This window comes from Melozone crissalis, unplaced genomic scaffold, assembly GCF_028551555.1.
Source record: "Melozone crissalis strain CALT ecotype California unplaced genomic scaffold, PUWL_Pcris_2 ptg000066l_1, whole genome shotgun sequence".
NCBI classification, from domain to species: Eukaryota; Metazoa; Chordata; class Aves; order Passeriformes; family Passerellidae; genus Melozone; species Melozone crissalis.
This window is the reverse complement of record NW_026535844.1, coordinates 5,263,412-5,289,123: the sequence shown is the minus strand read 5'-3', so window position 1 is coordinate 5,289,123 and position 25,712 is coordinate 5,263,412. Positions and strand designations below refer to the sequence as shown.

At 50.1% G+C, this 25,712-nt stretch overlaps 1 pseudogene; it reads left to right on the top strand.

Annotated features, from left to right (window-relative positions):
• LOC128945560 (uncharacterized) overlaps positions 1-25,712 on the top strand; it is a 1,627,138-nt pseudogene that overhangs the window by 698,385 nt on the left and 903,041 nt on the right.

Genomic DNA, 25,712 nt, shown 5'->3' with positions numbered 1-25,712 from the left:
AAACCATGTCCCCTTCCCATCCTTTCCACATTTGGACCAATACATGAACTGCTTTTTTGTTTCCGTTGGTTTTTTTTTTCACCGCTTTTACTTTGTCATCTCTTTGCCAACAGCAGTTTGATTCATTTAATTTTCAGCAAACTCCTCCTTTGTCTGCTAAAAGATGATCTGATCCCATCTCATGGTTAAGTGTTGTGTTCCTCATTTAAGTGGATTGCTCAGCAGGAAGGTCAGGAGCTGGAGCTGTCTGGTTGGTTATTGCAAGGACAGCTTGTAATCTAATGATGCCATTGAAATGAGAAATGGGTTCTGTGGCTCCTGATATGAATTGGTTCGGGTTCCCAGGGGCTGGTCCATGGTGTTGTAGGATTTGTTCTGGTAGACGTTTATGTTTTTGCAATTGTTTGCACTGCCTGAAGAGCCAGGGCTGCATCAATGGCTGATTTTCTGTAATTTAAACATCAATTTAAACTTGGATTCCCAGCTGATTTCGCTGAAGTTGGAGTAGCAGAAACACCCCAGTGCTCTAATATACCGTATATAGAATAGACATTGACAGCACATGTTGGAGTGGGCAGAGGGATGATTCCCCCCCATTTATTTATAGTGAAGTTTTCCCAACATTTTCCATGTGCTGTTTCCCGTTGCAGCTTCACCCGTTTGTGTTGCAGGGTCAGATATCCTCCCCCTGGGCTCTGCCTTGAGCTGTGCAAATTCCATCAGTGCCAGCAGGCAGAGCTTGGGGTGAGGGGCAGAGGGAATCAGCCCAATTCCTGTCCCGGGCTAGAGACCCAGGTGCATTGTCCAGGCTTTGCCCAGCAGTGTTCATTTGCATTTCTAAAGCTCCTCTCCAGCCTGACTAGAACCAAAGCTTCTCTTCCCGGGCAGTAATCTGATGACTCCCCTGTTCCTTTCCCACCCACCTTCCCTTGCTTTTTTTTGATGCCTTTTTTTTTCTTGTTTTTAAAGAGTATTCTGTTAACTGTTTATGAGTTAAAGCGTGACCTTTAAATCTCTTCTGGTTTTGTTGCTGGTCGTTATCTCTGTAGGTGTCTTTTGGACTGTTCCCAATCTGTTGAGATGTTGAACTCATCTCTGTTGAGTGGTGTAATACCCCTTAAATAAAACCTTTAAAATTGCTTTCACAAAGGCAAAGACAAACCAAGCCAGAGCAGAGAAAGAAGATTTAAAAGGAACAAACTGAGTACATTTTGCAGCAGTGCAATGGCAGGCAGCCCAGAGTGTGGGTGTCAGTGAGCCCCAGAGTGGAATTGTGCCGTGGTGTTCCCCAGCAGCTGTGGCAGTGCAGGCCCAGCCAGCGCTGAAGCTGCAGCAGTGGCAGCAAGGCTTGGCCCCAGTGGCTGGAGATGGCAGAGGAGGGTGGCCAGGATTGCAGAGGATTCCAGCCAAGGATCTGTGGGCAGGCGCAGGGGCTTGGCCCGCTGTGGAGCCCTGGCTGCTGCTGCGTTGCCTTCAGGGCAGGCTCAGGGGCGGCCTCCCATCCTCCTGCTGCAGGCGGGAAGTGCAAATCTGCGGGGCTTCAGAGCCCTTGAGGCCAGGCTGAGGGGTCCCCCCGTGTTGAGCTGTGCTGGCGGCTGTTTGTGGCCTCAGGGACACTTGGCATGGGCCCCTTGGCCACCAGTGGTGCTGCTTGGCACTCCTTAGGCAGGAGCCGATGTCCTGGCTGGGTGTTGGCAGCAGCAAAGTGCCAGGGCAGGCTGTGTGCCAGCCCAGCTTCCTGTGGGAGAACATGCCTTGATATCTGCTCCAGTGGTTGCTGAAGCAGTGAGAATTGCTTTTGCCCCCCTGTTAGGTGCCATGGTGTCAGCAGAAGATATTGAAGCCTTCCTGCTCAGGGCATTTCAGTGCCAGGCTCTCACAAGCACCCACAGCTGTGCGGGTTGAGCTGAGCATGGGGCGGTGACCTGCACTGTGTCTGATTCCCCTTCCTTCCCTCCCCTGGAACAGGGTGTTGCTCTTAGACATTACTTGTCCTGGTTTGTTCAGAGTACTTTGGAGAGGCTCCATATCTAATTTTCCCTCTTTCCCTGGGACTGCCGAACTTCAGGGTTCACTTCAGCATAGGCCTTGCCAGACATTTGACACAAAGGTACAATAGAACCGGCCTCTGCATCACCTTTTATAATATTAATTTGCATTCCAAGTTTAGTGATCAAATCCCTTCCCAGTGAATCATGATAACAATTAGGACCAAGTAAAAATTCATGCATTTCAAATCCCTCTCCCAGATGTAGCAATAGTGGTTGAACAAAACCACGCGTCTTTCCCACTTACCTCCTCACTAATCAAACATATTTTTAGCATTTTCCTTCCCCATATGTCGAAGATTCAGAGTGGATTGAGAGGCCCCTGTGTCCATCAGGAAATGCCTCCTCTCAATGCAGACCCACCCTGAATGTTCTCAAGGGCTCCAGTGTGGAGGGTCCCTGATGTGATGGGAGCTGTGACAGCCCTGCCAATCCATGTCCATCAAGGGGTGGACTTGCTGGTCCTGAGGGTGCTGCTGTCTGTGCTTGCAGTGGCCTTGTGCCCTGCAGCTGGAGCCCTGTTTCCTTGCCAGGGGCTGTTTGGGTGGGCTCTCCCCTGGTGAGGAGGGCAATGCCTCTGCCAGGTGCTTGTGGCCGAGCCCGTGCCCTGGGTGCTGGGGCCCCCTTGGGCCCTGGGGTTGATCCCTCAGGGGCTGTAGGAACTGTGCCCTGGCCTTTGCCTTCAGCTTGGCCTTTTGCTGCTCCCTTCTTGCATTCACCTGCTGTGCCTTTGTGCCCAAGTGCTGCAGGGCCTCCTTGTGCCCCTCCTGCAGCCCCCCTCAGTGCCTGTGGGTGCTTGTCTTGCTTTACAAGAGAGGTGTCTGCTCGGGAAGGCAGAAAAAGCCTCTCTTGGAATGGAGAATGCAAACCCCCTCCGTCTTCATTTCTAGACCAGTGAAATCAAGGGGCTCTCAGGCAAAGATATGGGAATGGGAATACCAGTTCTTTACTTGTGTGTGTAATAAAGCAAACAAACACCAACAGCTGCGGCACTGACAGCAAACAGAGCCCGGACCCAGTCCCGGCCTTTGGGCTGCGGCGCTTTCCCCTTGGGTGCAGTTCCGGGCACGGCCGGCAGGGGTGCTGGTGGCTCCCGCGGGGCAGGGCAGCGCATCCCTCCCATGGGAACCTCTCTGAACGGAAATAGAGCAATCCCTTCATCTAACTCTTTCACTTTTTTACCTTCTATAGCCTTTCTCCTGTGTTTTGAGAAAGAATTTGGAGAGGGCTGCCTTTTAACTGAGCTCCTAGTGTTTTGATAAGATGCTTCCTGTAGAGAGAGAGAGAGTTTCCCTGAACAGCCGGAGCTGTGGTTACCAAGGGGAGGTTACTCAGAGCAGGACGGGGTCAGGGGAGGATATCCCGCCAAGGCTCGGTGGGAGTGTGGGCAGGGTCTGCTGCCGGAATCGGCAGAGAGGGATCTTCCCGTGGAGCCCGAGGCAGAGCGTGGGTAGCCCCCACATGGCTGATGGCGGCTGATCCGGCAGCTGCCGGCAGAGCAAAGGCAGGTGGGAGAGCCCGGCAGCAGCGGCGGTGCCCAGCGCAGGTGGCACGGGCAGGGCAGCCGGGGATGGGATGGCTGGGACCCGCCCTGGGTGCGGTGGGCGCGGTGACCTCGGAGCAGGCGGCGGGACAGAGCAAGCCCCATCTTGCCCAGCATGGCCGGCAGAGCGGCCGCAGGCCAGGCAGTGGGAGCAGGGCACACAAATTGAGCGACAGCGGCGGGGCAGGTGGAGCTGCCCTGGGCAGTGAGGCCGCACCTGGGATGGAAACCGGGGCAGGCGGAGCTGAGGCGGGCAGCGCGCCGGGACCCGGGACAGGCGCCTGGGCCGCGAACGGAGGGGGCAAGACCTGCAGAGGATCCCATTCTCTTTCTGATTTTTCCTCTTCTTCCCCTCCCTTTCATTTCCCCCTTTTTTTTTTTTTTGGTCCCTCTGGTGTTTCTGATACTTTAAAGATTTTTATTCTTCTAAAATCTCCTGTCTAACATGTGGCATATTCTCTTTCTTCTACGTTAAATGGGATTTTTTTTACAAATAAATCCAGAGGCTAATGGATCTAAACATCTGCATAGATACTATGAAATGGTCAACCAGCTAACTCATGACCTCCAAATGTTTTTGTCTTCACGTTTTTATTTCTCCTTTGGTAAATTAAATATCTTTCAGTTACTGGCTTTGCTACTCCAAAAATCCCAGTGCAGCCGTAGTTCCTTAAAAAACGATCACCCAAAGCTTGAGTACCCCAGTGTGTTTTCTCATGCCTGTCTTCTAATATTTTCCTAGTAAGCACATTTTATTGTGAAATTGTCTTCCTTCAAGAAGTTTCCATTTCCCTGATTTATCTTTTTCACTTCCTATCTTGTTTAATTCTTTTCTCTAGGCTTCCCTAAACTTTGGAATTTCCAGCTTTTCCTCCTTTGGAGTTAATATTAACATAACTCTTTTATCTCCATCTTCTACTGCATCCTTAGCTTTGTGATGTGCCCCCAGTTTGCCCAGTTTGCCTCTCCTTTAGCCCGGGCCGGGTTCTCCCCGCCCGCAGCGGCTGGGAGCAGCCGAGAGCCCCGCGCTGCCCATCCCGACCTGTCCCGGCTCCATCCCCACTCCTGCCGCGGCTGCGAGGGCTGCGGGAACGGGGCAGCGAGGGTGTGGCTGCTGCTGGGGGAGGAGGAGGAGGCCGGGAAGGGCAATGATAAAGGGAAGGAGGAAGTGGAGATAAGACAGAGGAGGAGGATGAGGGGGGGTGGAAGGGGAGGAGTGGGAGGAAGAGGAGGGACAAAGGCGGATCAAGGCTGAGCTGAGGGAACCACACCATCGATCCCTGCCTGAATTTGCAGCCCCGACCTGTGTGATCATCTCCTCCCCAATCGCGCCGGTGAGCGGGGAGGGGGAGCTCGCCCCGGATATCCCGGGGTGTGTCTGGGTTGGGTCTTTTGGGGGATGTTTGGAGAATGAAGCAGTCCAAGGCTGAGCGGAAAAGGCCCCTTGGGGGGACATCGGGGGGTGGCGGTGGCGGCTGCCGGCAGAGGCAGCCTGGAGGAGCAGAGCCCTGTGTCCCCCAGGAGCCCAAAGTGGGGAGCCCAGAGAGGGGGGAGCGCCGCCATTGGCGGGAGCCTCAAGAGCCTGGAGAGGGGCAGGGGGGACTCCTTGGAGCCGCTGCAGCCCAGAGCAGAGAATGAGGGGAGAAGGGAGCCCGGGAGTCCCAACAGCCCCGCCATCCCGAAATGGGGAGAGCGAAGCAGGGGGAGCTTTTGGGATTGCTGGGACTGCCAGCAGCCTGGGCAGGGCGGGCACTGGGCACAAGGGGGACCCCCAATCCAAGCGTGACCCCCAGCAGCTGGGACGGGGGGAACTCCCTGAACAGCAGAGGGGAGGAACCAGGGACGAGGAACCCCTGGGAGGCTTTTTCAGGGCTGAATCTGGGTGTTTGGGAGGTTTTTCTGGAGCCCAGGTGGCCAGTGATTCCAGAGATGGACTTGGGCAGAGGCACCTTCAAACTCAGTGTGTGTTGGGGGAGATGAAACAGGAAAGCCTTATAAATGTGATTGTCTGGCAAAAGACTTTGAGAACATAGAAAGTATAAGGAAGATTGAAATGAAAGCAAGCTTTGAGATACCTCAGTTAGTGAATAACTGGAAAACAATGGTGTGGCCCGACTGAAGGTAATCCCCTTTTGATGAAAAAATTGCCTCTGCTTGCAGAGAGATCCAAGGTTCAGAGCAGACCCCACTAGCTCAGCAGAAGGGGTCCAAAGACGAGATTTTAGGGTTTAAAATGTAACACAGTATGGTGATCTAATGATTTTTTCAGGCTGTATGTAAATGCTATAGGATTTGTATCTTGTACTAGATTGGTTAATGAGAAATAGAATATTCAACATGGAAGAAGATTTATGGTATTGTAATGGGAACCTTACTCTCACTTTGCTTTTGCTCTCTTACTCTCTTACCCTCTCACCCTCTCTACCCCTCTCTTCTCTCGGGCCTGCTCCGAGCTGTGCCTGGCAGCTCCAAGCAGGGCCCTGCAGCCAGGCCCTTTGCAATAAAGTGCAAGTTCCACGACCTGGCTGCAGAGCTCTCTCGTCTCCGTCCGTCCCGACCGTCCTGCCCCCCGACCCTCCTACAAACGCGCTCATCCCTTGTTTTCTCCAAACCAGGATTTCCCATTGCCAACCCCAGGGATGCTGCAAGGAAGAGGAAGATGCCCCGGGACACTGAGGCAGGTGAGGAGGAAGTCAGTGCCCCTTTCCCCTCTGTGCTGCTCCATCTCCCAGCCCAGCACGGCCCCGGCTGCAGCTCAGCCCTGGGGGGGATCTCCTTGCCCTTGCCTGTGGCACGGAGGCAAATCCCATCCTGTCCTTGTCCTTCCTCCCCCAGAGCAGGAGCTGAGCATGGAGGGCAGGGAGGACAAATGCCCATGGCAGAACCTGGTGGAAGAGGCCGTTTTGAGCGGCTCCACGGCGCAGGAAGCCAACGGGGCGGAAAAGCCCCGCAGATGCCGCACGAGGAAGGGCTGCAAACGCAGCCGGCGGGGATCTGAGGGGGAAAGAGCCAGCCTGGGCCGGGAAGGCAGCTGGAGATGGAGCCAGAGCTCGGAGCTGGTGCTCCATGAGCAGCTCCATGATGGGGAGAAGCCCCACATGTGTGTGGAGTGTGGGAAGAGCTTCAGGTGGAACTGCGACCTGATTATGCACCAGAGGATCCACACTGGGGAACGGCCCTACGAGTGTGAGAAGTGTGGGAAGAGCTTCAGAGAGAGCTCCCACCTGATCAGGCACCAGAGGATCCACACTGGGGAACAGCCCTACGAGTGTGGGGAGTGTGGGAAGAGTTTCAGCTGGAGCTCCAGCCTGATTGTGCACCAAACGATCCACACTGGGGAGCGGCCGTACAAGTGCTCCGAGTGTGGGATGTGCTTCAGCCAGAGGTCCAGACTGATCCAGCACCAGAGGACCCACACTGGGGAGAGGCCCCATGAGTGTTCCAAGTGTGGGAAGAGGTTTAAGACCAGCACCCATCTGCTCCAGCACTGTCGGATTCACAGAGAGGAGAGGCCCTTCCAATGCCCCGACTGCGGGAAGGGATTCACGCGCAACTCCCACCTCATCACCCACCAGCGCATCCACACAGGGGACCGGCCCTACGAGTGTGATAAATGCAGGACGGGGTTTAAGAGCAGCTCCCATCTCCTCCGGCACTATCGGATTCACAGAGAGGAGAGGCCCTTCCAATGCCCCGACTGCGGGAAGGGATTCAAGCACAACTGCAACCTCATCACCCACCGGCGCATCCACACAGGGGAGAGGCCCTACGAGTGTCCCCAGTGTGGGAAGAGCTTCTCACACAGCTCTCACTTGACCCAACAACAACGGAGGCACCACTAAGGGAAGCCCTGCGAGTGCCCCGAGTGCGGGCAGAGCTTCGTGCGCTGCTCCAGCTTCATCCCCCACTTGAGGAGGCACTTTGGGCACAGCCCTGGTGAGCCACATTCCCTGTGATCCATGTTGAGAACACACCTGGCTGCTTCTACTTCTAATTTCATGTTAATTTTTTTCTATTCTCCATCTCTTTCCATTGCAATAGCCAAGAGGGATGGATCTGTCACCTCCAAACCACTCAAATCCCAGTGAAAACAGCTCAATCTTACCCCAAAAAGAGCTCAAACCCACCTCAGAAAACTGAATCCTGTGCCAACCTCACTCGATTCCGCAGCCATCAGGCTGACATGAGGCTGGGAGGTGATTTAGAGTTGTGGGATCTCAATTAGAGTGGTGGGATGGAGATTGTGTGGGGCTGGGTGTGTGGGATGTATTTGACAGCAAATAAAACTGAGACTTACTGATTTCTCTCCTGTTCATGTTCAGTCTGTTGCAGTTCTGTTTGCAGAGTGCCACCTTCTCAGCTCATTGTCTTGGTGTCCCCTTTTCTCTCCTGCCTCTCTTTGCTGTCTCTGTTTCTCTCTCAGTGTCTCCCTGGACCCAGGCACCACCAGAGACCCTCCCTATATTTAATTGCCTCTGGGACCTCTCAATACCCTCCCCTGATTTATTGCCCCAGTGACCACCAAAGACCCTCCCCTGATTTAGTTGACCGTTCCCTTTTTTAATTGACCCCTCCCCTGAAGTGACCCCTCCCCTGATTTAATTTACCCTTTCCCTGTTTTAATTCCTGTTCCCCTGATTTAATTGACACCTGCCCTGATTTAGATGACCCCTCTGTCCTCACAGACCCTCCCCTGATTATTTATTATTTTATTTCCCAATGATTATTTTAATTCCCAGTCCCAGGAGCTGAAGTCCTGAAGGCTGGTGGGGAAATGTCTCTGTAGGATTTTGCTCCATTTCCCTTCAAGGACAGGAACATCTTTTCCTGGCTGGGAGCTGGAATTGCAGACTTTTGGAATGTGTGCAGGGCAATACGGACTGGGATCAAATATGGACTAGGATCAGATAGGGGTTGGGATCAAATATGGACTAGGATCAAACAGGGACTGGGGTCAAATATGGAGTGGGATCAATTATTGATATGAATCCTACAGTGTAGGATAAACTGGACTGAGCTTGTATAGACCGAGATCAAATACGGGCTGGGATCAAATATTAATTGTGACAAAAAATGGACTGGGGTCAAATATGGACTAAAATCAACTATGGACTGGGATAAACTGGACTGGGATCAAATCAGGACTGGGATCAACTTTGGACTGGGATCAAATATGGCCTGGATTAAATATGACAGATTTTATGGACTGGGATCAAATATGGACTAGGATAAGCTATGGACAGGGATTAAATATGGACTGGGATCAAATATGGATTGAGATCAAGTGGACTGGGTTCCTACAGACTGGGATAAACTGGACTGAGATTATATAGATGTCGTGGTTTGAGAGGAAGTTAGTTTTCTGGGATATGAAGTGGTCAGGCCAATAGGTGTTCAAATTTGAGTATAGGCACCTGGTTTGGCCACTGGGGACATTGGATACGCCTCTGAGAACTCAGGGGTTAAAAAGCAGAGCACTCCCGGGGGAAGCTCTCTTGGGTTCCAGCGAGGGAAGCAGGTCGGGCCTCCCCTGCCCAGCTCCTGGCTGGTTTGGGGCTGGGTGAGGCCTGGCCCGAGGATGGAAGGGTGGAAGAGCCTCGAGAGGCATCGGGCAGCCACACCTCCCCCCCAGGAGACAGAGAGAGACAGAGCGCCTGTGCCACCGTGAAATTTGATATCCTGTGCTGGCAGCACAGCCCGGCTGGCGGAGAAAGGCGGGGGGGATGCAGCAAGAAGGGGTCCGGCAGCTGTGGGAGCTTTGGATGGGCAGAGCCCGAGATTTTAACCCTTTTTCGGACAAGGAAAACTTTGCAGAACATTAACCTTTCCTAGAAGAGAGATAAGAGATGAAATGGAGGAAGGAAATGTGCAAGTGTGAAGGTCTGGGCAAGTGAAAGATGTCAGGAGAGTAGAGAATAATCTTAGGTGGGAAGAGATGATGGAGTGGCCTTAGCTGGACTTTTCTTGTGTAGCCATGGACAGAACCATGTTTCCTGTGACACAGAGACTGCATCCAGGGGGAGGCAATGGCTCAGAGCCAAGAGGGTTCAGTGTTGGTACCCCTCGGCCCCAGGGGGTGAAATTTGGGGGGCACAGGTGTCCCAAAGGTGAGACTGTGCCCTTTTTGGAACAGGACAAAGCATCCTTAAAAGGACAACCCTAGAAGCAGCTCTGGTCCATGTGCAGTGGTGAGAGCACTGGACATGGAAGGAAGAGGTCACAATGGCAGATGTTCTCCAGGCGGTGCCACGAGTGACATGGAAACACACGAGGTTTCAGCGGTGTTTCCTGTGTAGAAAGCGAAGGGAGACGACCCATCGTTTGATCAGCATTGAACTCCGATTTATTGATCCAACATGCACATTTTATAACCGTGTTAATTAAGTTCATACATATTGCAAAACCCGAGCTCATCATTGGTTACAGATTACGCACCAACCCCTCCTTTTGTTTTCAATACCTGTGGTTTTTTATTGAGACCAAGACTTGTTTTTCTCATTCTGTTATGAACGGTTCTCAAGGCCTCCATGTTTGTCACTCTGCTTTCCCATAACCATCCAAGGACAAGATATTTACTTGTTATTGAAGACAAGCCTGAGAACTCTTGCTGTTTACAGAAACGTGCCTGAGAATTTTATTGTTTACAGGATCAGGCTTGAGAATTTGCTGCTTACAGCTGCCTTTTACTTTTCCATGAGCTGTATATTTTCATGGCCTTTTTTTTTCCTTCAAGCTATGTCTGAGCAAAATTGTCCAACATTCCTGGGGAAGCCTATGTCACGTGAAGGACTCCTCTCCCCTTGATGAACTGAGAATTCATTACCTAAGTGTGGGATCCCAGTCTCTCAGAACTGGGGGGCTCGGGAGTCCTGGAATGTTGCCAGAAATGTCTGGTGGCTGGACTTTGATCCCACATGGGAGATGACATCAGTATGAGGACAGGAGGATTTCACTGGGGTGAATGGTGAAGGGACAAGTTAATTGGAGTGTGAGATACAGGGTTTAAGATCCCTGTACAGGGGGGTCTAGAGAGGTAAGATGGAGGAATTGGGGCATGCCCTTCTCCTTCTTCTTCTTCCTCTAAGCCTCCATCTTCTGTGGTGATGTTGGCACTCCAGGATTGGACCTTACTAGGGGAACACTGGTTAATAAGGGTAGAGGGTATTGGAGAAAAATGATAAATATTGTATACGTAACTCCGGGTATAAAGATAGACGACCGCCCCAGGGGCTCTCAGTGTGTGCCCATGGCTGACTGCTGAGCAGAACTCTGTCAGGCCAAGAGAAAATCTTTTAGATAAGCAATTAATAAACACCGAGACCGAGAACAAATCTGAAGCTTCCTCTCGTCCTTTCGAACCCGGGGGCCCAAGGCCATCTTTGGGCTTTTCCCAGACCATCTAAACAGCACCAAAATCCAACAACTGGCGTCCGCTGTGCGGGCTATCTCCCACCAAACCTTTCGGGGGGGGGAAAAGCCCTGAAGAGCTGAAGAGCCAAGAGGACAGCACTGATAACTCCTGAGGAGGGAAGCCTGAAGAAAGAAAGAAGAAAAAGAAAAAACCGGCCGGGAGAAGCTGCAAAAATCAGCAGTCACTGAGAATCACATCTCTCAGCTTCTGCTGAAGACAGTTCGTAGCAGAGCGGCCTGGACTGGGACCAGAAAGGCGCCTCTGATCCATCCCTCGTGACCTGCTGGACGGAGACTGAGGGCTTCCAGACCACTCTGACGACAGATTCGGTAAGAAGGCCAAAATAAAATTATGGGGGCCTCACTCTCCCAAGAACAACGGGAAATCTTATCCACCTTACAAAGTGTAGCAGAATTATATACAGAAGGGATCCCAAAGAAAGAATTAAAACAGCTGTTACTATGGGCAAGGCTTAATTATCCACTTGCGGAGACATGTTTGCTGTTCGAAGTGGGGTTTTGGCAAGAAATTAATAGGCATTTATATATTTTAGCAACAAAAAAAGATGAGACAGCGTTAAAGCTACTCTCGCCGGCAAGAATCATGTTACAAGGTATTTCAGTGCAGTCTAAAAGACTGGAAATGCAGCGAGAAGCTGCGGTACCCTCAGAGAAGGGGGCGGAGCGGAGAAGCTCCGGGAAAAAAATTGCTCTGGCTTTAAAAAGCCAGGGGGAAAGGGCTCTCGAAAAAAGAGAGCAGGAAAAAATATTAAAACCCCCGATCAAAAAATGCAACAAACCCCAAGGGCGTCCTGAAACTCCAGAGAGTGTGGAGGAGTCAGGAGCGGAAGGGGGGGAGAAGGAAGATAAGGGATCGGGGGGGGGGCCTGCTCGCGGCGAAAGCGGCGACGCGGCGGCGGCAAACGCGAGCAGCGCGGGTGAAGATGAGGAGACGCGCGCGGAGGGCGAAACTCGCAAAAACCGGGGTGTAGACTCACACACGGGCGCGGGGGCGGCGAGCGCGGAAGGCGGGCTGAGGGAAAATGTGCAGGCTCAGAGAGCCGCCGCGGCGAGACGCAGGAGGCGCGCGGTTGTGACGTCAGATCCGGTGCGACGGTCAGCTCGAATCGCGGGGAGAGCGGGAGTGCCGGCGGGAGAGGCGAACACAACGACAGAGGGGGAGGGGTCGGACTCTGGGACAGACCGAGGGGCGGGGACCTCGGAGGTGAAACAGGGGGGAGACGATGACGTCAGCTTGGGGGACACAGGAAGTAGCTCGGAGAGTACGCATGCGCAGAGAGTAGGACGTGCGCGGACCCGAGCCCGGTCCCCTGTGACGTCGCGGGTGAGGAGGGGCCGTGTTAGGGATTCTACGTCCCGGGGCTCCACACCGTCTCCAGATCTGGCGCCTTTGGTTCAGACCCTCGGAGTCCCAGTCTCTTCCCTTCATGGGAGACGCCGAGCAGGAAGAGGAAGTGGGGCAGTCGAGATTGCTCCGTCATCCGAGCCAGGGAGGCCGGTGACAGCGCCACCTAGTGGCAGGAGGGCAGAAGTGCACGACATGCCGAGTCGGCTCGGCGGAGCCACACCGCCATCTCGTGGCGAGACTGCAACAATGCAGCAATTTTTTCCAACAATATATAAAAAGAAAAGCACCTCGAAGAAGACAATGTTAACACGACAAAGGGATTATCCATCCACTTCGGGATTTCATGAAGATGATGAAAGCTCAGATGAAGAACAGCTACAAGGGGAAGATGTCATAAGGATCACAGCATCGGAAGGTGTCCCAACATGGATGCTATCAGCAGCAGAAGCAGCAAAAAGCTTCTTGCATTCATTCGATACAGTAAAGAAGAAATATCAACAGGATCCTCGAGTTTCCTTTTCGGATTTAGGAGCAAGGCCAAAAACCTCAAGGCGAAAAATGAGACACCATGAATCACCGATGACATCTACAACACCATTATTCATGCAAATCCCAATGGAGTCTGATGAAGAGGGGTTTCAAGAGCCGGTGAAGACAATGGATTGGAGGCAAATCAGAAAGGCATTGGAAAAGGAAAAGCATTTATTCCCGGGATCAGGGGATTTGACAATGCCAGTGACATATGATGCCCAGGGACAGAATCCAAGGTGGGAAAGGATGGGTCATGAGACACTCAAAGACTTAGGGAAGGCAGCTCAGACTTTTGGGCTGAACTCACAATACTTCAAACAGCTATTAAGAGGGACATTCTCTATGTATGATCTCACACCATATGATATTCGAAGTATTGTGGCAATGATCCTCACTGACACACAGAGTCTTATCTGGGAAAAAAGGTGGAGAAAATATCTTGCTGAGTTGCGGAACAGATACCAAGGTGGGCCGAATGCGAACCTCACAGAAGGGCAATTAGCAGGGGATCCTCCAGATGACAATCCAGGGGAACAAGCAGCGCGGCTTCCACGGAGAGTGTTAAGCGACATCAAAGAAGCAGCGCGATTGGCAATCATGCAAATTACGCCAACAGGAGCTCCGGATGTCCCGTTCTCTTGCATCAGGCAAGGTCCCACAGAGCCATTCATGTCATTCATCGACCGACTCACGCAAGCCGTGGATCGACAGGTGACAACAGAAGAAGTGAAGAGGCCTCTCTTGGAAAATTTAGCTTTCGGCAATGCCAACCCGGATTGTCAACGGGTGATTAGCACCATGCCAGGACGGCCATCCTTGGCAGAGATGGTGGAGGCATGCAGCAAGGTGGGGACGCCTCAGCACGTCGCAGCGATTGTAAAGGATGAATTAAAAGAGGAATGGGAGAAACAGCTAAAGGGACGCTCAGAAGGGCAATCAGAGGACAAGACATTGGAGAAGATGTTCGAGAAATTACTCCATCAACAGGACGAAAATATCAACAAAGTTCTTGCGGCAATGCAGAAAAAGAACAGACCCCAAGGAGGACAGTGCTACGGATGTGGGGAGTCTGGGCACATGAAAAGGAATTGCCCACGGACACATATACCAACGCCAGCCCAGAGAGCGGAAAGACCAATTTGCGCACGGTGCGGAAGAGGAAGACACTCTGTGAAAGAATGTTATTCCCGGACAGATGTGGAAGGAAATCCGTTGCCGCATCCGGGAAACGGGAAATTGAGCACGAGAAATCCCCAGCGCGCTCCGACACAAGTACTGGCGGTGTCACAAGAACAGACAGGGCAGTCATCAGTGAGCGACAAGCAGATACCCTCAGCAAAACCCTCAGTCGATTCCACAGTGACCCAGACCTCCTCCCACCAGGGGCACAGTGTGCATTGGCAGCTTCAAAACTAGTGTGCTTTCTAGATGAAAGTCATGCGGAGATACCAACAGGTATCCGCGGGGACTCATACAAGAAACAAGATTTCTTGATAATTGGACAAGATAAGTGCAGTATTCTTGGGCTCATTGTCTATCCAACAGTTGTCTCAGCAGATAAAAATACAGAGTTAACAGTTTTGGCAAGAGCGCTTCGTCCACCATTGACTGTGCCGGAAAATACTGTGGTTGCGAGAGCCTTTGCATTGCCACCACATGCAGTTGGAGAGGTCATGTCAATCTTCGACGAAGAAGGTCTCCCTATGAAAGAGCATGTTGAAGTACATACAACATGGGTGAAGCACATAGGTCGAGACCGACCCACGCTCACGTGCCAATTGACATGTGGGGACAGGACAATATCGATCAGAGGTATGCTCGACACAGGGGCGGATGTAACGGTAATATCGTACATCTTTTGGCCACGCAATTGGAGCTTGGTCGCGACATTGGGCTCTCTCTCAGGCATCGGGGGAGTATCTCTGTGTCTGCAAAGTGAGAATTCCGTCGTTGTCACGGGACCAGGAGATAAGACGGCGATCATTCGTCCTTTTGTCGTTCAAAAGCCGATCACAGTCTGGGGTCGGGACCTTTTGGCACAATGGGGCGCGAAGATCGAAATGGATTTTTAATAGGGGTCACTGCAGCACTCGCCACACTGAAGCTGACATGGAAAACAGATGATCCAGTTTGGGTGGATCAGTGGCCCCTTGAGCGGAAAAAATTGAGTGCTTTGAAAGACCTGGTCCAAGAACAATTGCAGAAGGGACACATCAAGCCAACAGACAGCCCTTGGAATTCTCCGGTGTTTGTCATCAAGAAAAAGCTGTCGGGCAAGTGGAGGTTGTTACACGACCTCAGGAAGATCAACAAAGTCATAGAAGACATGGGGCCACGTCAATTGGGACTTCCATCTGTCTCGATGATTCCCAGAGATTGGCAGCTTGTGGTCATTGACCTCAAGGATTGCTTTTTCAGTATCCCACTCCATCCAGATGATGCTCCGAGATTTGCCTTTTCAGTCCCGAGTATCAACAGGGAAACGCCTCTGCAGCGGTACCATTGGGTCTGCCTTCCACAAGGCCTGAAAAATTCTCCGACGATCTGTCAATGGTACGTGGCGCGAGCTTTGGCACCAGCACGGAAGAAATTTCCGAAGGCAAAGATCATTCATTACATGGATGATTTGCTCATTGCAGCATCAACACGACAGGAGCTGCAAGAAGCTCGTGACTGTGTGATCGCAGAGGTGCAAAAGGCAGGTCTGGAAATCAGCATTTCAAAGATTCAAGAGGTTGCACCTTGGAAATATCTAGGGTGGAAAATCTCAGAGAAAACAATAAAGCCTCAAAAGGTGGAGATCAGCACAAAGGTCAACAATTTGCATGATTTGCAACAGCTTTTGGGAGAAATCAACTGGATGAGACCAGTTTTGGGAATCACAAATAGGGACATTCCAGCACTGCTTGATCTCTTGAGAGGAGACACAGACATTCGTTCTCCCAGGACACTCACACCAGAAGCAAGAAAAGAGTTGGAGAAAATCTCGGACGCGATACAGAAAAGGCAGGCACATCGATTTGTTCCATCGTTGCCTTTTCAGTTGGCAGTGCTGGGGAAGAAAACGCAGTTCCATGGTTTGATCTTCCAATGGGATGAATCACAAAAGGACTCTTTGATAATCATAGAGTGGATTTTCCTACCGCACAGGCCCGCGAAAACGATTCTCACAGATCTGGAGATGGCAGCACAAATCATCATAAAGGCGAGAACAAGGCTGCTGACAATGGCAGGAAGAGAATTCTCAGTCATCAGGTTACCTCTGAAACGAGACTACTTCGATTGGGCAATGCAACAATCGAAAGACCTGTTAATCGCATTGTTAGCGTTCCCAGGAACTTGCACAATCCACTTTCCCCAACACAGAATACTGCAATCGCAAATATGCTATAGAGCAAAACCACAGATAAGTGAAGAACCTTTGGACGGGATCACCGTGTTCACGGATGGCTCGGGGAAGACACACAAGTCAGTGATCACGTGGAGAGACTCAACGACAGGGGATTGGGAATCAGACGTGAGGATGGTTCAGGGCTCTCCACAAATTGTGGAGTTGGCAGCCGTTGTCCGAGCATTTCAGTTGTTCAAACAGCCTCTCAATCTGGTGACAGATTCCGCATATGTTGCGGGTGTGGTCAAGAGATTGGAGGGTTCGCTCTTGAAAGAAGTCAGTAATGAGGTTTTATACTCATACCTGACAAGCTTGAAAACACTGCTAGAGAGCAGGGAAAGAGAGTATTTTATCACACACATTAGAGCGCACACAACACTTCCGGGGTTTTTGGCGGAAGGGAATGCTCGGGCGGACAGGTTGACAATGCCCATTTTGCAAACACTGCCGGACATTTTTGAGCAGGCAAGGTTAAGTCATGCGTTCTTTCATCAGAATGCGCAAGCATTAATGGAGTCCTTTCGTCTCACAAAGAGTCAGGCGAGGGAGATCATTAGTGCTTGTCCAGACTGTCAGCTTGTGCAGCCACCTTCTTCCACCGGGGCCATCAATCCGCGGGGGCTGCAAAGTCTTCAGTTGTGGCAAGCTGATGTCACAAAATACCCATCTTTTGGGAGGCTCAAAAATGTTCATGTTTCTGTAGATACATTCTCAGGTGCAGTCTTTGCTTCAGCACATGCTGGGGAAACAGCAGACCATGCTTGCCGACACTTTCTGCAGGCATTTGCAGCATTAGGTGTGCCTCAGGAGATAAAAACAGATAATGGTCCAACATACACAGGCAGGGTGCTTGACAGATTCCTGAAAAGATGGGGTGTCAGACACACGTTTGGTATTCCGCATTCACCCACAGGTCAGGCAATCATTGAGAGAACACATCACACCCTAAAATCCCTTCTGGACAGACAGAGAAGGGGTGAGCCAGAGGCAACACCTCACATGAAATTAAATAAGGCACTGTATGTGCTGAATTTCCTAAATAGCTCATCCTCGGAACGTGATCCACCGATCGTGAGACATTTTCTAAACAACACACAGGCAAAGCTAAGGGAAAATCCTTTAGTTTTGATCAGGAACCCAGAGACCGGACAAATAGAGGGTCCTTTCAAACTAATCACTTGGGGAAAGGGTTTCGCTTGTATCTCCACAGATCGAGGTTTGAAGTGGGTGTCGGCACGGCACGTGAAGCCATTCCGGACGCAAGAACACGAGAATGCTGATCCGAGAAACAAAGAGACGAGTACTCAGACAGAAGTCGAGACTCGGGCTGCGAAAAACGACCCAGAAGAGAAATGAAAAGAAACTAAGGACTTTGGGGGGTTTTCACATAAAAGCAAAAAAGGTCTTTTGGTGCAAACAGAAGGGGGAGATGTGGGATCTCAGTCTCTCAGAACTGGGGGCCTCGGGAGTCCTGGAATGTTGCCAGAAATGTCTGGTGGCTGGACTTTGATCCCACATGGGAGATGACATCAGTATGAGGACAGGAGGATTTCACTGGGGTGAATGGTGAAGGGACAAGTTAATTGGAGTGTGAGATACAGGGTTTAAGATCCCTGTACAGGGGGGTCTAGAGAGGTAAGATGGAGGAATTGGGGCGTGCCCTTCTCCTTCTTCTTCTTCCTCTAAGCCTCCATCTTCTGTGGTGATGTTGGCACTCCAGGATTGGACCTTACTAGGGGAACACTGGTTAATAAGGGTAGAGGGTATTGGAGAAAAATGATAAATATTGTATACGTAACTCCGGGTATAAAGATAGACGACCGCCCCAGGGGCTCTCAGTGTGTGCCCATGGCTGACTGCTGAGCAGAACTCTGTCAGGCCAAGAGAAAATCTTTTAGATAAGCGATTAATAAACACCGAGACCGAGAACAAATCTGAAGCTTCCTCTCGTCCTTTCGAACCCGGGGGCCCAAGGCCATCTTTGGGCTTTTCCCAGACCATCTAAACAGCACCAAAATCCGACACCTAAGGGGTGGTGATGGACCGAGAGTTGGTGATTTGGGGGATAGATGTACTGGAAATTTGGTGGGAGGGGGAGGAAATGTTTTTGGAAAGTTTTCATTTTCCCTGTGTGTTTCTTGTTACTTAGAGTTGTAGTTTAGTTAATAAAGGTTTCTTTTCTGTATTTCTAAGTGGGGGCCTGCTATGCTTATTCCTGGTCACATCTCACAGCAGACACCAGGGAGCATATATTTTCATGGGGACACTGGCATTGTGCCAGCATCAAACCATGACACCTACGCTGCCAGTTGGCTTTTTTCCATTTCTCCAGCCATCCCCACAGAGCATTGGCTACTATCCATGAATCAGTGTAGAGGTAGAGCTTTGGCCATTTCTCTCCCTTAGCAATGTCCAGGGCCAGCTGAACAGCTTTGAGTTCAGCAAGTTGACTTGATCCACCTTCTCCTTCAGTGGCCTCAGCCACCTGTCATGTGGGGCTCCATACGGCTGCTTTCCACTTCTGGTCCATCCCTGTGATGTGACAGGAACCGTCAGTGAAAAGAGCGTAGCGTGTTTCCTCTGGGGGCAGTTGTTTATAGGGAGGAGCCTCTTCAGCCCGTGTCACTGTTTTTGTTGCTCTTCATCAGTAATGTTGTAGTGTGTTCATTAAGTTCATTTAATTCCTCCCCCATTTTATGTATCTGCTCCCCCCCATTTTGTGTAAAATGGTTCTGCCCTCCTTAGTTTTCCCGCCACAGTCCTGCCAGTTATATTGTCAATCTTCTAGGTTATATAATTCCTCCTCCCCTTTTTCCCTTATATGTATGCTTTTTCTCCTCCCTGGGTGTCCTGGGGTGACGTTATTGTTGCAGTGTGTCTTAAGCTTCCGGGTCCCTTCCCCAGGTGTTGCAACATCCCCCTCTCCCTTCCCCCTCGCCCCTTGCTGAGTCAGTCCTGTCAATCAGGCTTAACATTCCAGCAAGGCGTCGTGTGGTTGGTCAAGTTCAAAAGATGCCCCTATGCCCAGGGGTTGTTGGCCTGTCTAGGTGTCCCTCGTCCCTTGAGACCCCGCCCCTTTCACCTGGTTGGTGGCTCACCTGTACCTCCCCTCCCCCTGCCCCGGGAGCTTAAAAAGGTAATCTGACCATGCAGCTTGATTCTGTTGGAGCAGCTGCTCATGTCCAGACCTCTGTAACCATGGAATAAACCACTGGATTAAACCCTCCGGCAGAATCCTCTCCTTTTTCTCTTCACCATCGCCAGAAGCTCTTCCTCCTGAGGTAAACCGAGTTCCTGGCAAGCCTGGACTTGTTCAGTGCCCAGCTGCAACCACCAGCAGCCAAGGTATCTCTGGGGTGATTTACACCACAGTTGCTGCCTTTGGCCCTGCAGCGAGGGTCAGACTGGCCCAGGCACCATCTAACTGGTAATTTTGGGATTTATATTCCAATAGTTATGATGCTTGTATCCCCATTCATCTGTTCTGCGCCTTTAAGACCGACTCTGAAGAGTGGAAGTTTTGTTTGGGTTTCTCTTATCAGGGACACAGAGACAGGCAGTACATAGGCCTGTTTTTCACTTCTTTCTTTCAGCTTGCTGCTTTGCTTGCTTGCTTTTCTGCTCTTGCTTCTGCTCTTGCTTTTGCTTCTGCTTATTAGCTAGTTCTAGCTAAACAGTCCAAATTCCTTCCTGGACTGTTTCTCCTCTCCTGTTTCTGTGACCATCTGAACCTGCTCCGGACTGGGACTGGGAACACCGAGGATTCACACCGTTTGGCTGCAGCAGCTGGCCCAGCGCCAGAGGGACTGAGAACAGAGCAACCACCCCCGAAAGAGACTTTCTGATTTTGTCATCTTTCTCAGAGCAGTGTCATTGGGTATTGTTCATTTTGTGTGCTGGGGGGTGCTGTGCCTGAAATAAACAGGTTCTTTCCACCTCTCTCCAAGGAATTTTTTCCCGAACCAGTTGGGGGAGGGGCCGTGTGGGTTTTGCTTTCTGGAGGGGCCCTCCTTTGCAGATTCTTTAACAAATTTGCCCTAAACCAGGACAAAATCTTGGCGCCCAACGTGGGGCTCAAGAGAGAGTGGAAAAACCCTGTTTTGACTGCATTTTGGTTGCTATTACTCTGTGTTCATTTAAATCAGCTAATAGTCATGCTTTTTGAATTCATAATGTCTATTGGGGTGAAGGTTTGCATGCATTTCTGGTCCCTAGGGTTTTTTGAGATATTAATACCTCTCTGGTCCCTAGGTTTATTTTCATATCCAGAAATAGCTTTAGTATTGCCCCTAATACGTAGTTTTTACATCAGAGGGGCAGTGACCAGAGTAGCTATCATGCTGGGCTTGGTGGCAATAATGTGCAAGAAGTTTATAAACATGCTAGGGTCTGCTCCAGGTATGAATGGTTCATGGCTATGGTTATGCATCCAGTTTGTAGCAGGAGGGAATGAGGTTTTTCAGCCTCTGCTTTCCTCCTGATCCCATGAATCAGTTGCATCACTAGTGAAGGATGTCAGTTTCCCCTCAATATTAAAGAAACCATCTTCCTGGTATTCAATCTGGTAACCTTCCTCTATACAGCCTGCTGCTTCTCTAGGATGAGGGCTGAGATTTCTAGACGGGCTGATGAGACCCCTGACTCAGGAGTAAACCCTGGTGTGGAAAATCCTAAGTGGTGTGGGAAATGGGAGGATATGGGCCAAATCCTGAAGGAATTCTCTGACCCTATAGTCTGGGATTTTCCCCATGAACAAATTAAGAACCCAGATGAGGTGGGGAAATATCTGAAAGAGAAGTACCAGGATGAGCCTAAGGAGAGGAAGGTCATTGCAGTGAGCTGGGCCCTGGCTTGTGCTTATTGCTCACTGCTAGATCCTGTCGGGCAGCAGACAGAGGCAGGGGGGCAGGGAGATAAATCAGCAACTATGCCAGTGACTCAGGCTGCAGCTAACACTCCAGGCTCAAAGCCAGCATCTAAACCCATGGCTGTTGCTACCAGTACTAGAAGTGGGAAATGCACGGACAAGACCAATCGACCAGGGAATGATGATGATGATGATGATGATGATGATGATGAAGGAGAAGGAACCTCAGTGCCTGACATTAAATCAGGAGTCAAAGCAGCAGGTGCAAGAGCAGATGCAAATATTGAGTCCTTTTCCCTGAAGGACCTTCGTGGCCTACGGAAGGACTACACTCAAAGGTCTGATGAATCCATAATTAGTTGGCTTGTCCATCTCTGGGATGCTGCATGCGAGGCTACAATTCTGGATGGCACTGAAGCCAGGCATTTGAGATCCCTTGTTGGAGAGTTTAGTTCAAGCATGGCTTAAAGAAAAAGGCCAAGAAGACATACAATTGATAGAAAAGTAAAAGGTAGAAGTAAAGCAGTTCCTAAAGCAGTTCCCAGGCTTGATTTTATAAATAATAAGGTTCTCAGACAGTCTTCCCATAACAAGCAAAGCACTCTGTCTGGGAAAAGCTGGCTCCCTGGGAACAGATATGGAAGTTTTGGGAAACTCTCATATCACAGTGGGAATGTTGGTTCTGTTTTTAATAAACAATTGTAGTTATTGTAAAACAAAAGGAGTGGTTAGAGTTTTCTCTGTTAGCCTATCGTGAGCTTGGATTTTGCAATATGCATGAAGTTAATTAACACTGTTATATAAAGTGACTGATTGATCAATAAATTGGAGTTCGATGCATCACCAGGATGGTCGCTTCTCCCCTTCACTTCAATATATGGTGACACCCGAACGTGATAGCAAACACCATGGGAAGTGAAGAACGGGTCGGGTTCCGAAGATCGAAAAAGCAGCCGGAACGGCAAAGAAGCGCGGAGAAAAAATAGCGGAGGAAAACCCACCGAGACGCGCCGTGCCCTGGGCGACCGTAAAGACGGGCCTGGCCGAAACGTGCGGCCGCGACCTTGAGGAGCTGCAAAGCACGCTTACGATTTATAGGTATGGAAAGGCAAGCCGCATATGAACTTTTTATTACTTTCTTGCAAAAAAGGCAGATTAAGGGGATAGATTTACAGAAAGAATTACCGGGACTTTTGGCTTATGGTTTGGAAAGGGGTATTTTTGTAAATCCCCACACGGTTCACGAGCTGTCGGAGTGGCGTAAATTTGGTGATATATTGTGGCAGGCTACATTAGACGATGATAAAACTGCTAAGAAGTGGGGTAAATTATTGAGGGTCATTAATACCGAACTGTTGCAGTTTCAGGCTGAAAAAAGGGCTGCTCACCAGGCTACTGCCACTCATGATCGTAACAAAGAATGCGATCAAGATAGGGAGTTTGATAAGGAGTCGGGAACTCCTCTCGGCCCCGCAATGAGGACGGTTTTATTACCTACCTCACCACCTCCCTCAACAAGCCAGGCTGCGAGCCAGGCTACGAGCCAGGCTATGAGCCAGGCTACAAGCCAGGCTGCGAGCCAGGCTGCGAGTCTGGCTACAAGCCAGGCTGCGAGCCAGAGTGCGAGTCAGGCTACAAGCCAGGCTGTGAGCCAGGCTGCGAGCCAGGCTACAAGCCAGGCTCCACAGAGCGCTTTATTACCCACTTCGCCGCCTCCCTTAACGAGCCAGCCCCCCCCTAACGAGCCAAGCTCCGCAGGGTGCCTTATTGTCCGCTTTGCCGCAGGCTACACGGAGCACTTCTGAGTCTCCCGTATCTGCTGTATCGCAGCAGCCGGGGCCAAAAACGCATACTCCGTTCCCGAAAAGCAATCAGTCGATCCCTGGGGCGGAAAACGACCTAGCGGCGAGGATTGCGAGGGATAGATGAGACGCATGGGCTGCCTTGGCCAAAGATGCAATAGAAAAGGGAGATCAAGAGCTGATAAGTACGGCTAGTGAGCTGGCTTGTCCGGTTATCTTCACTCCTCACCACGGGGTGGGGCATACAAGCGACAATCACTGCTCTTGACTGGAAAATGTTATCTCAATTGCGAGCTACTGTTAGTCAGTTTGGAGTTAAAAGCGAACCAGCCAAACAAATGCTCGACTATATTTTTGACACTAGCATCCTTCTCGTTAATGATTGTCGTGGCTTAGCCAAATTAATTTTTACCCAACATCAACAATTGCTGTTTAATGCTCATTGGCAAGCGCTTGTTAACGAGTGTGTGGCAGTTCAGAGGCAACCGGGTGACCCCCTCCATGGCGTCACTGTTAATGAGCTTATGGGTCTGGGACCTTTCCTTCGTACTGAGGCACAAGCCTTAATAGGCCAGGAGAAGTGCCGGGAGGCTATGAGGTTGGTTAGACTCGCTATAGAAAGGGTGAAAGAACCAGGAGTGATACCCAGGTATATGGGAATTAAGCAAGGGGCAGAAGAATTGTTTGGCTCATTTATTGATAAGGCTGCTGCAGCAACTGAAAGAGCTGGGGTGCCAGAATAGCTTAGGGGGGCATTACTCAAGGAGTGTGCTCTCCAAAATTGTAATTCTATTACTAGGAGAGTACTTAATACTCTGGGTGCCAATTGGACTATAGAGGAGGCATTAGAAAAGATGGCTTTGGTGCCAACAGGAGCAGAAGCCTTTGTAGTAGATGCAATCAAACAAGTAGGGCTAGACCTACAAGAACAGGCAAAATTCTCTCAAAGTCAGGTATTAGCCGCTCTTGCACCTCTTCAAACATCGGCAGCACTGCCTCCGACGGCTAATTGGGGCCAAAAATGCCGCTCGGACGACCAGGCACCAACAGAAGTCATCGCTGCAGCATCGGCACCCTCTCCTGTGTCCAACCCGACACCACAGGGAGCCGCCGCGGGGGGAGCGGGACCGCCGTGGAGGGAGTGACCCGCAGCGCAGAGCAGGGGGGGGCCCGCCCGCTCCGGCACAAACGGCGGGGGACCGGAGTGCTTTTCCAGCGCCAGAACTTGTCTCTCCGCCCCGCAGCTGGCAAAGAGCCTCGGTTTTGGACCTAACAGCCTAATGGATGTGACTTTTTGTCAACAAGGGAGGGGATCCCTGCTGAAATTGAGAAACCAGTAAAAATAAACAGGCGACACCAAGGACTATTGCTGTCAGGATGTTTCTCACCTAAGTTAGAAAGACCTTTTGTTTTTCCTAGCACAGACTGTGAAACAGAAATCAGCGTGAACGAATGCGGGAATCAAATTTCGGTCGATTTGGCTCGGCATTAGTTATGCTGTCAGAATCACCTGCATTAACATAGACTTTAACATCAGAAGCCCGGATGGCTCAGTCGGTGGAACATCAGACTCTAAAAATTGTGTTTTGAAAAGTTTAAAAATGTTAAGATGTGTTGGATTGATTGTATGAGTGAGAATTGTATGAATGTGCTTTTTGGTATAAATGCTACAGCAAACACGTGAAGAAAGTTATTTTAGCTTAATATTTTAGAATCAGGCCTGTAAGTAAGTTATAGTAAATGCTATATATATTTCTTTAGTAAGTTCTATCTGTTATTAAGTAGTTTAAGTTAAATTTTCTATTAAGTGCCGTTAAATGTTAAATACTATTAAGGTTAAGTTTGTTAAGTTTATTTTCGGTTAAGTTCGAGGTCTGTTACGTTTAAATTATATTTAGGTTTAAGTTATGTAGGATTTGAAGCCAGTTAAGTTCTGTTAAAATTAATTTCTGTTAAGTTTAAGTGTTATTAAGTTTAAGTTAAGTTAGATTCTGTTAAGTTTGAATTATATTGGGTTTAAGTTGTGTAGAATTTAAAGTCAGTTGATTTTGTTAAAGTTTTATTAGATTTAAGTGATTTTACATGTTTTGCAAATAAGTCTGCTAAGTTTAAATATTTTAAGTGCTTTAAATGCATACTACTTTTTCACCACTCCAAATTAACAAAGGACTGAGAATCGCTCAGCTGGTGTCACGTGAACCAAATGACTAAGGGATTACAGACTGTAAAAGGACAAGAGAGGGGGGAAATGGTTTTGAATCCACCGGAGGACTTACCTTACTGACTTTGAACATTTCTGAGAAACCCAAGAAAAGGGTGGGAGTGGAATTTCAAGGACAGAAAGGATCGTTTTCAGGCTTGTTGGACACTGGGGTCCATTCCAGCATTATTAGCCCTAGCTGTTCGCCTCCTCTCCGGGTTCGCATGAATGAAAACAGTTAACAGCCTTCTTTTCTTAGTCCAATTACCACCTGCCGTGCAACGCCTGATAAGGCCGGACATCATGGCTCAGCTGAGGGTGGTTTTAACCCTTTGGCGTAAAAGCCATTGCTCGGACCATGGCTGGGGAATCTTATAGAGATACTGGGTGTGCTTTTAAATGCTTTTGCTTATTTTACCTTGTTTTTGTAGTCGTATCCAAAATACGGTCGGTAGGATGATAGAGAAAACCTGGCAAACTAACCTCCTTTCTCAAAAAGAAAAAGACTGGGGAAATGTTGGAGAGTTTAGTTCAAGCATGGCTTAAAGAAA